The following is a 13,086-nucleotide window of genomic DNA, read 5'->3' on the forward strand; positions in this document are numbered from 1 at the left end:
AACTGTACTAATGTGCTTGACACAATGGATGTATATATAGATTGTGATAAGAGTTGTATGAACCCCACATAAAATGATTTTAAAAAAAGAAAGTATTGAAGTAGTGGTAAGTGTTGTCTCACAACCATTGTTATATTTACAGTCAATTACTTGAACGTAAACTACCAAATAGTAAAGCGGTGTTTATTCATACCATCACAGTACTCTGTATTAATCTTTAATCTATGGTCTGATTATGCTAGAAGTTTCTCATGGAATTTTATTTCAACTCAATTGATTATATCCCTTGCAAGCAACCTAAAACTCATTCAACTACCATTGATCCCAGGCACTGGCTGAACCCTCTGATCTTTCAGCTGACTCCTCATTTTGGAGGACTACATGATTTACACTCCCCTTGACAGACAAATAGTCACTAACCCCAGTTTGGGAAAAACAGGTGGGATCTATATTTTAAAAATGTGAAAAGAAGTCCCATTTTTAGCACTGTCATGTAAAGAATTGTCTTTTGATGCGAAGTTCATGGATTGTTCTCCTGCTGGGACCACACTTTACAGAAACACTGTGTTTTTGAAACATGATTAGATAGCAAGATAGAGTATCTTAGCAATGTCATCTTAATAAGGCTTGGTTTATTTTTTTTAAATTTTTACTACTTTATCAAAACATGTCCCTTAGGTGTGTAGGATTCATTTTTAAAATTCTTTCCTAGAAACAACATACAAAGGAGAGGCACGTTGTCTTCCAGTCACTTCTGGAAGAGGCTTCTGGGGCTGAGAAGGAGCTTCCTTCTCATGGTGTCTCACTGGTTGTTTTTGGCCTTGGCGTGTATTAAGATGTGATATTTCAGGTTAGTCGACTCAGCAAACTTCTTGTTCACCTAGGACCTGTCTCCCGTGTGGATCTGCACGTCTGTGCACAAACTGAAGTCCAGGGAAAAACGCTTCGCACAGCCTTCCAACGTGCACTAAAAAGGTTTGTCTCTAGTACGAAGCAATTGGTGTTGTCTGGCTTTGAGCTCTTGACAAAAGCCTTGCCACACTCGGCACAGACGTGGACGTGGGGCCCTGGGTGTGCAGGTGCTTCCTCCTGGCTGAGTTGCCCCTGAGCACCTTCAGGCAGCCTTTGTGAGGGCAAGCTATTGTTCTCTGAGCATCAGCTTCTTGAATTTTTCTTGGCTTCATTCTGGCAAATTCTGCCAGCGGTTTGGGGTCCAAGAGGTAGATGCCAGGGATCCCTCCAGGCGGGAGCATCTTTCCCATCATGTACTCCGAGTTGTCAGGAGGGGAGTTCTCCCCAATGATCTGCTCCCCAACCAGTCTCATGGTCAAGACCTTTTTTCATCTGACTACCATAGGGTGACGGAGAACGAGTCGTCCAGCATCTTGAATGATCCGCACCTGCTTCTGCTCCCACTTCTTGTTGCCCGCATCGCCCCCGCCGCCCGACGAGAGCTGTCGCTGCTGCCGCCTCCACGGTGACCAGGTCTGCTCGATGTAGTCCTCATCGTCCTCGTTGCCAACGCTGGCCAGCGCTGGAACTGGGATTGGAATCTGGCCCTCGAAGCCTTCCTCTGCGCCCACCACCAACTCACACGTCTGCACCAGGATCGCCTCCTGGTGGTGGTGCACCTGGCTCAGGTCGTCAGTGACCTGTGACCTTAGCGACCTGCGGCCATAGTGCGATCATGGGCTGTCAAGCGCCAGGTCTCGCCAGCAAGAAAAGACGCGCCACAACAGGATTCTTCCATAGGCGTTTAATTTTTCATAATGCGGTAAAAGACCCCGAAACCCCAAACTACTGCTGCTTATATATGTTCTATGGGGACATGCTGTGCCTTGATTGGTGCATTCGCCAAAACCTCATGCATTGATTGGTGAGTTCGCCAGAACCTTCGTTTGCATACTCCAAGGTGGAGTTATGACTACGTCATCTCAGCAGCGCGCATGCGCTAAGTGGTTGTTTACCACTTAGTTGGGCCACCGCCCTGACTGCCCGGCGCCATCTTGTAATGGCAGCGAGAGCTGCTGCTTCCCACATCGCGAGAGCTGTGGCTTCCCACATCTCGCGAGAGCTGCGGCTTCCCACATCTCCTCCTTTCTTTTTTATTTTAAGCCTAATCCATCGATCAATCCCGGAGCCTCCAGCAGCTCCAGAAGATCAAGATGGATATAAAGTCCATTGATCCATCCTGGAGCCTCCAGCAGCCCCAGGAGATCAAGATGGATATAAAAACCCAAATCTGGTCACCCTGATGTGTGCAATGAGCAAAGCTCCACATGGTGCAAGGGCTGACCAAGATCCAATTTCTGTCACTCTTCCCAGTGCAATGGGACAATTCCCTTGGGGTGCAAGAGCTGACAACTTATGGGGGTTAGTTTTCTCTTAACAAAAAAAGCCAAAGATCATGGGAACCACCGCGCTCAATCGCTAAAAGCGCCTGCGTGATGATGACTTTGTCACGTTTTTGCTGAGCTTTAAGTTTGCAGAGCAACCATAGCAACAACACTCCTCCACAGCACATTATTGCAGCAAATGTAAACACCCCCACCCACTCTTTAAAGTAGGAAAAGGCAGTAGAAAGCCAAGAAGTAAAATCTCCAACAGTTATGGGTTTCATTCTTGTGCCATTAAGAGTCGTAATCTGCATCCGGAGTTGTTCTTGAAGTTCTTCCAGTTCAGCTGTCCATTGTCCTGTAAGGTACTGGGATATATTCTTGCTGCTAAAAGAAGGCTCATTCAAGAATTTTAAAGGTGTTATGCACAAATTAGGTGTTGAAGAAACACAACTTAATTGCACCATACTCGTAAGAGTATCCACTTGTTGTTGTAATAGATCAACTCTCTGGTTCACTAACAGTAAACCAGACATTAATCGAGCATCCATCTCATGGACTGTAGATAAAGCTTCTGATGTAGATTGCGTAATATTGTTAATGACATTTGCTGTCATTACTTGATTAGACTTGGCCAATCCTGCTGTAACCGCTGCTGCAGCTGAGATAGTAATAGCTGTAATAATCGCTGCAGTAATGCCAAAATCTCTTTTATATCTATAGAGTGTAGCAATAGGAAAAGTATTAGGATCTGCTTCAACCGGTACGGGTATCATAGTAGGAATCTTTACTATCAAAGCAAATGGCTCAGAGCCATTCCAACATTCAGAAAGCCAACACTGACTGCTAAAGCTATTACATGAAGCTTCCCAAAATGTATCATTTGCATGACTAATGTTGAATGTTAACAGAAAGAAAAATGGAGGCTGGACACAAACAGGTGATGGCTGAAATTGCACTCTTGATATATTAACCATAGTATTTACTTTCAGCCGATTTGTAGTGGTATTGTATACGCCGGTGACATTATATAAGGTGTCATTAATCCCATACATTCTTGCAAAGGGAGTCACTATAGTAGATGCTCCTCGTTGATTATACACCATCCATTCATACCATGGCCAGGTATTATCAGGACCAGTGGTATTAGTATTACTATTCCATTTTGCTTTACTTAAAGCTGGAGTCATATCAAAACCTGGTATAATAGGTTTGTTCCGATAATTTGGAGACTGACATTGAGTAAAAGAAGGCGGAAAACTTTTTTCAGGTGAGCAACTAGGTAATATGGCACGTCTGGTTACATTAGGTGGCGCTACTGATCCATTAATGGGCCCAGAGGGCCTGGGTCCTTCACGAATCACCTGAGTGTTGTAATATTTATCGCTTTTCTTTTCTCAGAGGTACCATTACCACCTGTGACACCTTGTGCAACTTTCATAAGGGTGGATATAACATTATTAACTGCACAGTCTCCAGAAGGATCCACCCAATTGACTGAAGATCCATTTCTTATATATATACAAGGTGCACTAGTATTAATGGTGGTAAAACACAAACTATATGCCTATGTAAAATTACTTGCATTATATACTTTAGGAGGCTCCCCTCTAGGTGTAATACATGGTATTCCCAAATCACATTGCGTTGATAAGAATAAGGGTAATACTGACGCATTCGAGTGTATGGGAATAGGTACAGGCCAAGTTTTAGCTATGGCCCATAAAAAAACTCCTTTAACTATTGGGGTCCATATTACCATCAGTATCAGCAACATTATTAGGTTGATCATCGTCTTCTTCATTCTTCCTGCTCCCACGATCTTCATCCTCCTTAATTAGTCTCACCAGTCTCTCTGGCACCCAGATGGGGTTTTCTTCTTTCTGTGGAAAAACACAAATTGCTCCCCTGGACCTGATTAATATGGGGTCCGGGCCATACCATTTGTTGTCTAGGACATTTTTCCATCGGGCCATTTCCTTTGGTGGCTTTGGCCATTGTCCATGTCTGTCTGCAGCTGATTGGCCTTTCTCATCCAGATTTTAAAAATTTAGAGTAAAAAGAGTTAAAGATAAGGCCATTCTAGGGGTAGTGACCGTCACGGCCTCTATTCCCCCTTTTTGTTTTAATAAATATTGTTTTAAAGTACGATGACACCGTTCCACAATTCCTTGCTGTTGGGGATTATACGGCAAGCCCGTGAGGTGTTTTACTTGCATTTGCAAGCAAAACTGTTGGAACTTGGTAGAAGTGTATGCAGGCCCATTATCCGTTTTTAATATGGTGGGCTTGCCCCATGCACTCCAGGCTTCTAAGCAGTGTTGAATTACCTGGCTGGATTTTTCCCTGTTAGGGGTGTTGCATGTACAATGCCAGAACTGGTGTCCACTGACACATGCACGTACTGCAACTTTCCAAAAGCAGATACGTGAGTAACATCCATTTGCCAGATGTCGAGAGGACGGACGCCTCGAGGGTTTACCCCAACCGAGGGTTTAGAAATAAATTCTGCACACTTGGCGCACTGCAACACAATAGTGCGAGCCTCTGCGCGAGTAATTGGAAACTTAATGCGTAGGGTGGCAGCAGGCACATGATATAGCTCATGAAAGTCTTTAGCAAGTTCAAAGTGGGGTTTAGTTAACACAGGAAAAGCTCTTGTAGCTTGATCAGCCAAATTATTACCTTTTACCATGGGCCCTGGAAGCAAGCTATGATTACGTATATGCTGAATATAAAATGGGTGTTTTCGTTGCAAAATACATTCTCTAATTTGAGAAAAGATGTCTGCTACCTTACTGGATTGCTTAATGTAGCCAGCAATTTCCAGCTTAGATACTGCGTTGACTACATAATGGGAGTCAGATATGATGTTAATTGGTTCCGTGAATTTCTTAAAAACTTCTAAAACCACCAAACATTCTACTAATTGAGGTGCATTAGCTAAAAATTGCAATGTAGTCACTTGATCATTTATTACATAACATCCTTTACCTGTTTTAGAGCCATCTGTATAAATGTCTAAAGCTTCCTTAATGGGGTTGTTAACAGTGACACGGGGAAAAATTACTGGATGAGCAGTCACAAATTGCAACAAGGAATGTTTAGGATAATGGTTGTCTATTAGTCCATTAAAACGGCATTTAAAGATTGCCCACTCATCTACACAATGTAGATACTTGCTCATTAGTATATGGGACAATGACGCTGCTAGGTTCTTTTCCAAAATGCATGATAGCTGTCTTAACACCCTTTAGGGCCATTATGGCTACCATAGAAGGGTAGTGTTCAATAGTTTTTGAAGGTGAAGGGTGGGCATGGATCCACAACAAAGGTCCAGTCTGCCACAAGACTGCAGTAGGCGCACAGGCAGTTTTTAAAATGCACAATTGAAAAGGAGATTTTATGTCTATTCTATCTAACTGCGCTTCAGAAATGGCCTTTTCAACTTGTTCTAATACTTTTTGAGCTTGAGGAGTGATTTCTCGAGGAGAAGTAATATGGCTTTCTCCTTCCAAGATATTGAACAATGGCTTAAGGTCAACAGTGGATATCTTTAAATATGGGCGGAGCCAATTGATATCTCCTAGCAACTTTTGAAAATCATTTAATGTCTTTAGCTGATCCTTCCGTATAGTCAATTTTTGAGGCGTTATATGGCCTGGGCTTATTGTGGCTCCTAAAAACTGTCCAATTGAAGATTGTTGAACCTTATCTGGTGCTATTGCTAACTGATGAAATTCTAATTCCTTAACTACCTCACTGTATCCCTGCTGCACATCTAGCTCTTCTCCAGTTATTAATATGTCATCCATGTAATGGTAAATTTTTAACTGACCAAATTTTTCTCTGACAGGTGCTAAAGCGTGGTCCACAAATAACTGACACATAGTAGGACTATTAGCCATTCCCTGTGGCAAAACTCGCCACTGATAACATTTATCAGGTTCTTCATGATTAATGGAGGGTAGAGTAAAAGCAAATCTTTCCTTATCTTTCTCATGCAAAGGAATGGAGAAAAAACAATCCTTAATGTCTATTATACTGACAGTCCATCCTTTAGGTATTGCAGATAACAAGGGAAGGCCTTTCTGTACAGGACCCATGAGTGACATTTGGGCATTGATAGCTCTTAAATCATGCAACAATCTCCACTTCCCTGATTTTTTCTTAATGACAAATATGGGTGTGTTCCAAGGTGACACAGATGGTTCTAAATGTCCTAGTTCTAGCTGTTCTTTAACTAACTTTTGTGCCGCAATTAATTTTTCTACTGGAAGCGGCCACTGTGGTACCCAAACTGGTTCTGCTGAGAGCCATGGAATGGGTAGTGGCTCCGCAGTGGCCCCTAAGAAAAACCCAGACCTGTACGATCTTTCTTCACTGCTACTTCTATTGGTTCAGGACAACCCTGCAGGTGTTTCCCTACTCCCTTTCCCGGTACACATCCCATTTTTTGCATAAGTTCTTGACTTATAGGTGAGTAATCATTAGTTAGTACTAATCCTAGGTCTGTCAATATATCTCTTCCCCACAAATTTATGGGTAAGGGAAGGACATATGGTTGGAATTGGCCTGATTGTCCCTCCTCAGCCTTCCATTGCAACCGCCTGGTGCTTATCATAGGCATGGATGCATACCCGAGTCCTTGTAGAGACTGTGAAGATTGTGTTACTGGCCAGCAGGAAGGCCACCATTTGGTGGATATAATGCTTTTATCTGCCCCTGTGTCTAGTAAACCTTCAAAGTTTTTTCCTTCAATATTCAGTGTCAAAGTTGGGCGTTGATCCAACTGCACCGAAAAGAAAGCTCCAGCTTCTCCTGATGATCCAAAACTCCTTTTTTCCCTACTAATTTTGGTACTTGGAAACAGTGCATGCTCACTAGGCAATACCAAGAGCTGCGCTATATGGTCTCCAGGTGAGATGGCATATATGCCCCGTGGAGAGGAGCACATCGCCTTTACTTGTCCTGTAAAATCCTGATCAATGACTCCTGGGTGTACAATTAAGCCTTTTAAGGTGGTAGATGACCTGCCAAGCAGCAAGCCCACGGTGCCTTCTGGAAGGGGACCATAAAAATCCGTAGGAATGGGCTGGCATCCCTGCTGTGGCGTTAGTACTGCTCTGGTGGTGGCATTGAGGTCCACCCCTGCGGATCCCGCAGTGGCCCTTTTGGGAGTGGCCTCCCCAGTGGGAAGAGGCCGTCCTCCTGGATTGCCCCATACATTTGCGGGCCCTGGGGACGAGGGCCCCGCTTGCCGTTTTTTGGCTCCTGGTAATATTGCTCTAGGGGGCATCCCCTGCTATCTTTTACATATCTGCACTCATTGGCCAAATGTCTACCTTTTCCACACTGAGGACAAACACCCGGGGTCCTTTTGAGCCCTGTCCCAGTTTGGCTCACGATGCCAATAGGGCAATGTTTTTTAATATGTCCTTCCTTACCACACTGAAAGCATCTTAATGGGCCTCTTTTTTTGGGCCGCCATTACTGCAGCAGCCAGTCCTGCATTAGTCAAAGGACCACCAACTTCCCTGCAAGCCTTCATCCATGCCTGCAATCCTTTGGACTTCCATGGCGTAATAACTGCTCTACATTCTTTAGTACACTGCTCAAAGACTAATTGCTCAATGAGAGGCATAGCTGTATCTTGATCTCCAAAAAATTTTCCTGCTGCCTCCAACATTCGTGCCACAAAATCTGAAAAAGGTTCGGTAGGTCCTTGTATAATTTTTGTTAAGTTGCCCCTAACTTCTCCTTTATTAGGTAAAGTTTTCCATGCCTTGCTTGCAGCAGAATTTATTTGCTGATATACTTGCAATGGATATACTGTCTGATTATTAACCCATCTTCCTTGGCCTGTAAGCATTTCAAAATCCCATGCTGGCTGCCCTGCTACAGCATTTTCCCTAGCCTGGGCTGTTAATAAATCCTGCCATAAAGATTTCCATTCCAAGTATTGTCCTGTAGTCAATACTGCTTTTGTTACAAATGTCCAATCGGCAGGAGTCATAGCATGGCCTGCAAGCCTTTCAATTAAAGATTGAGTATAATTTGCACTTACTCCATAAGCTCTTACCACCTCAGCTAAGTCCTTTACTTGCTTGTGTTCTACGGGTGTATGATAACGAGCGTTGTTCTGATCCTCAAATACTGGATACATTTGTTGAATTGCTCTACGGATATTGGGTGGACAAAAGGAATAGCCACACCCTTTCTGCTTTTCTTCCTTATAAGGAGGTGGTGCCGATGGGCGCACAGCTGTCTTCCACAGAGCACTATACCACCCTCTTTCGGCTGCCTGTAATGCGTCATACCGACCCTCCTCATAGCGAGCAGCTATCTCCTCTAACTGCTCCTCCTCCTCCTCTGATATTTCCAAGAGTTCTAGTTCTCGCCATGGATTTAAAGGCTCTGAATGGCGGGCACGGTCTAGTTCTCGCCACGGATATAAAGGCTCCGAATGGCGGGTACGGTTCTTTTCTCGCCACGGATATAAAGGTTCTGAATGGCGGGTATGGCTCTTCTTCTGTTGATCAACTTCCTCCCCTAATTCTACCTGCGCAGTTTCTTCTGTTTTGGCATGCCTTTCCCGAGTCTCCTTGGACTCGCCCCAAGTCTCTTTGGACTCGCCCGAGTCTCTTTGGACTCGCCCCGAGCCTCTTTGGACTCGTCCCGTTCTGTTTCTGACATGCTTTCCTGAACGTCCTCCAAAGCCTGCTGTCCCTGTTATAATGACTGTCTACACTCTTTATCCTCAATACACGCTTTTACTAACTTCCAGATGGGTCTAGTTCCCGATTTCAATTTCCCTTCTTTTGCCGCTTGGTCTGCATCCCATCCCAGTTTATTCCAACTCGCTAGAGTTAGAGAACCTGTAGATACAAACCACGGTGCTATCTCATCCACATTTTTTACAAACTTACGCAGCGTCGCCTCTGAAATTTTTAATCCTCTCTTCCTTAATAAAGCATCAAGCGCTGTAACCATGGTCTTTATTGCTGCGTTCCCCATATTCCCTTCTTATGTATACAAGGATTTAACACACAGGTTCACACGGGTTTATTTACAACCGATTTATGTGCAAAATAAGAAGCGGCAGGCTGTCCGCCGTTGAAACCGAAAGGGGAAGTATTAGAACGCATACAACAGTTTGCGGCTTTAGCAATCATTCAGGCTCATGTCTCTCAGAACTTACCTTTATAATTCACGCCGTGTGGTTCTGAATCCTCCCTGGTAACAGGGGGTCTCCGCTCGTGCCTTAGATGATCGTAAATTTCCGGGTTTCGGCACCACTTGTCGCGCGCCAGGTCTCGCCAGCAAGAAAAGACGCGCCACAACAGGATTCTTCCATAGGCGTTTAATTTTTCATAATGCGGTAAAAGACCCCGAAACCCCAAACTACTGCTGCTTATATATGCTCTATGGGGACATGCTGTGCCTTGATTGGTGCATTCGCCAAAACCTCATGCATTGATTGGTGAGTTCGCCAGAACCTTCGTTTGCATACTCCAAGGTGGAGTTATGACTACGTCATCTCAGCAGCGCGCATGCGCTAAGTGGTTGTTTACCACTTAGTTGGGCCACCGCCCTGACTGCCCGGCGCCATCTTGTAATGGCGGCGAGAGCTGCTGCTTCCCACATCGCGAGAGCTGTGGCTTCCCACATCTCGCGAGAGCTGCGGCTTCCCACAATGGGCGGTGGTGGTGGTGGTGGTGGTGGTAGCTGGCGTGCCCATGGCCACCCCCGCCACTGTGGTCGCCCCCCGTCCTTGTCCTCCTCGCCCACCACCATGGTCTCAATGGTCTCCACTGGGTTGGTCTCCACCTCGATCTCATGCAGCTCCATGATCTCGGCCAGCATCTCTGAGCCGTCCATGGCGTTGTAGAGGGTGTCGCCCAAGGCCATGGCTCTGGGCTCCGGCCTGTATGAGGAGGCATCCCACAGCGGGGAAGGAAGGCAGAGGGAAGAAGGCAGTGAGTGGGCAGGGCCCATTCCTTCTTTTTAACTAGAGCTTAAATTCTAGCGAATGTCTCCTGAGTTTTTGGGCATTTGATACCATGGAAATAACTTTTGTAAACATACCTATTTAGCATTTTGTGCATGCCTTGGGTGTTGATTAGTAATTTCTGAGGCTCTTGTTGTTGAAGGTTCTGATTGAGTCCATTCCGTCTTACAGGGACCCTGTGCACAAGGGAATGAAACACTGCTAACCCCTGCACCATCCTAACAATTTAGGATGAACCTATTGCTTCAGTCACTGTATCAATCCATTTAATTGAGGGATTCCTATTTTTCACTGCCCCTTTACCAAACAAAATATCATTCTCCAAGGACTGGTCACTTTTGACAACATGTCCAAATTATTTAATGTGAACTCTCACCTCCTAACCTCTAACTAGGACCCTGACCTTACTTCTGCCAAGACAGATTTGTCTATCTGAAGGCCCATGCATTACAATTTAACCATATTGATTCTTATTTCTCCCTTATTCAATGTCCAACTTCCATATGCATATGCGGTAATTGGCAATGCCATGGTTTGGGTCAGATAAACCTAGTCCTCAAAGTAACATCATTGCTCTTCAACACTCTAAAGAGGCCTTGTTAGGAAGATTTATCCAGTATAATGCATCTATTGACCTTATTATCACCTTTTAGTTGTTTTGTAATTTTCCATAAGCTAGCAGTCTTTCTAGAAGTTAATACTTAATCAAGCTTAGATTAAGAATATTAATCAAGGAGGGACCTGGAAGCCCACCTTTCACTGAAACCACCTTTCACTGAAACCATCTCAGAGCCCTGAGATGGAAGGCTGTCCTTAAGACCTAGAGGAATGTTGATGCTGAGATTCCAGAAATGCATGGTGACTGGGCACAAGACTGTCTAAAACAAATTGTACATCTATCTATTAGCATGACTTGCAGATCAGTTTTAGAGGGGCCCTAACCCTCACCCTTTATCTTATAACTGCAACCTCACACCCCTCTGCCTTCAGGAACACTTGGAGGATTGCAAAAGGGCGGTGTCAACGATATCCAACTAACTATTCTGACTAATGCTGCCCTCCTTTATTGAAGCATAGCCTCTCCCCACCACACTCATTTTGTTTTCTTCGCTCCACGTTCCTGGTTAAGCATGATTCACAAGCTCCAGCCCAGACACTAGCTTATCCCTTCTCCCTAAAAAAACAAAACTATGCATGAGATGTCCTAGAACCCAAGGCAATCAGCCCTCTCCCAGTTTGTGTTGTTTGCCATCTGTCAACATTACTTAGCTTGAAACCCATGCTCTAGTCCAAGATGACCGAATGGATGAAAAGTCATCTCTTTCATTAATCCATCTCATGGACTTTTTTAAAAGATAATTTTATTGTGGGCTATTGTAACAATCCATACTTCAATTGTATCAAGAATATTTGTACATATGTTGCCATCATTCATTTTTAAACGTTTACTTTCCATTGATACCTTGCTATAAGCTCCCCCTTTGCCCTCTCTTCCTCTCCCCCAACTCCTGTGACCCCTTGAAAAATATTAAATTATTGTTATTTTCATATCTTGCACAGACTGCTCTCTCGCTTCCCCCATGTTTTCTGTTTTTGTCCCCGGGATATGTGTATGTAGGTATGTGTCCATCATTGTGATTGGCTCCCCCTCATTCCCCTCCCATCCCTGCCTTTCTCTCCCCTACTGGTATCAATACTCCCCATTCCTGTTCCTGGATTCCATGTCACGAACTCATCTCTTTTCTGTACGTGCGCACATGCTCCAGTCTAGCCCGCAGGGAAAGGCAGAACTGGAGTCATGATAGTGTTGTGTGAGAAAGCCTCAAGGAACCAGAATAATATTTAGGTTTTTTCAGTGCTATCCTGTGCCCTGGTTGTTTCATCCCTTAGGTGTGACCCTTCTGTAAGGAAATGTCCCATTGTTTACAGATGGATTTGGGGGTCTCTACAACCCCCCTAATTCTCAACAATATGGTGGTTTTTATTTTGCTTGTTTGTGATCTTCTGAAGTCTATTACCCTATCTCATGATCACACAGGATGGTGTGCTTCTTCCATGTGGGCCCGATGGTTCTCTACTAGATGACCACTTTTAAACTTCAAGCCCTTAAGATCCCAGGTGGTATCTCTTTTGATAGCCAGGCACTACCCTCCTTCTTCACAACACTTGCTTATGCACCCATTTTGTCTTCAGTGATCATGCTGGTATGGTGAGCATCAAAGAAGGTCAGGTTGTTAGAACAAAGTGGTCTTGCATTCAGCGAGGGCTTGAGCAGAGTCCCAAAGTCCATCTACTATCTCATTGTATGTCCTTATAAATATATGTATGTAGGTCAAGACCTCTATTCTTAAGAATTAATGTATTTACATATGTACAGACCTATGCTTATACCACTATCCATAGCTTTGCTTCCTAGATCTTTCCTCTGTTTCCTTTTACCTTCCTCCCTACCCCACCATCATGCTTGCCCTTCTTCTACCTCATAGTAATTCCTCTCAACTATATTGATGTTGCTTCAACTGCTGTCTAAAAGTGGTCATAACTCCAGGCTTGCAGAAACCTTCTGAGAGTTAGTCACAAGACCTCAGACTGCAGTTCCACCGTGCTGCTAACCACCTTGTGCCTACAGTCTAGGGCTTTTCAATTCCCCTCCCCAGCCAGGAACAGAGTGACTACACCATCCATTACCTTCCCTCATCTCAGGTACTTTTAAGAGTCTTACCTCATTCACCTTGACTC

The 13,086-nt window shown here is 44.4% G+C and overlaps 1 pseudogene; it reads right to left on the reverse strand.

Annotated features, from left to right (window-relative positions):
• Positions 1–802: 802 nt before the first annotated feature.
• Positions 803–10,247, reverse strand: LOC142427636 (transcriptional repressor protein YY1 pseudogene; annotated as a pseudogene).
• Between the last annotated feature and the right edge of the window lie 2,839 nt (positions 10,248–13,086).

This window comes from Tenrec ecaudatus, chromosome 15, assembly GCF_050624435.1.
Source record: "Tenrec ecaudatus isolate mTenEca1 chromosome 15, mTenEca1.hap1, whole genome shotgun sequence".
NCBI lineage: Eukaryota > Metazoa > Chordata > Mammalia > Afrosoricida > Tenrecidae > Tenrec > Tenrec ecaudatus.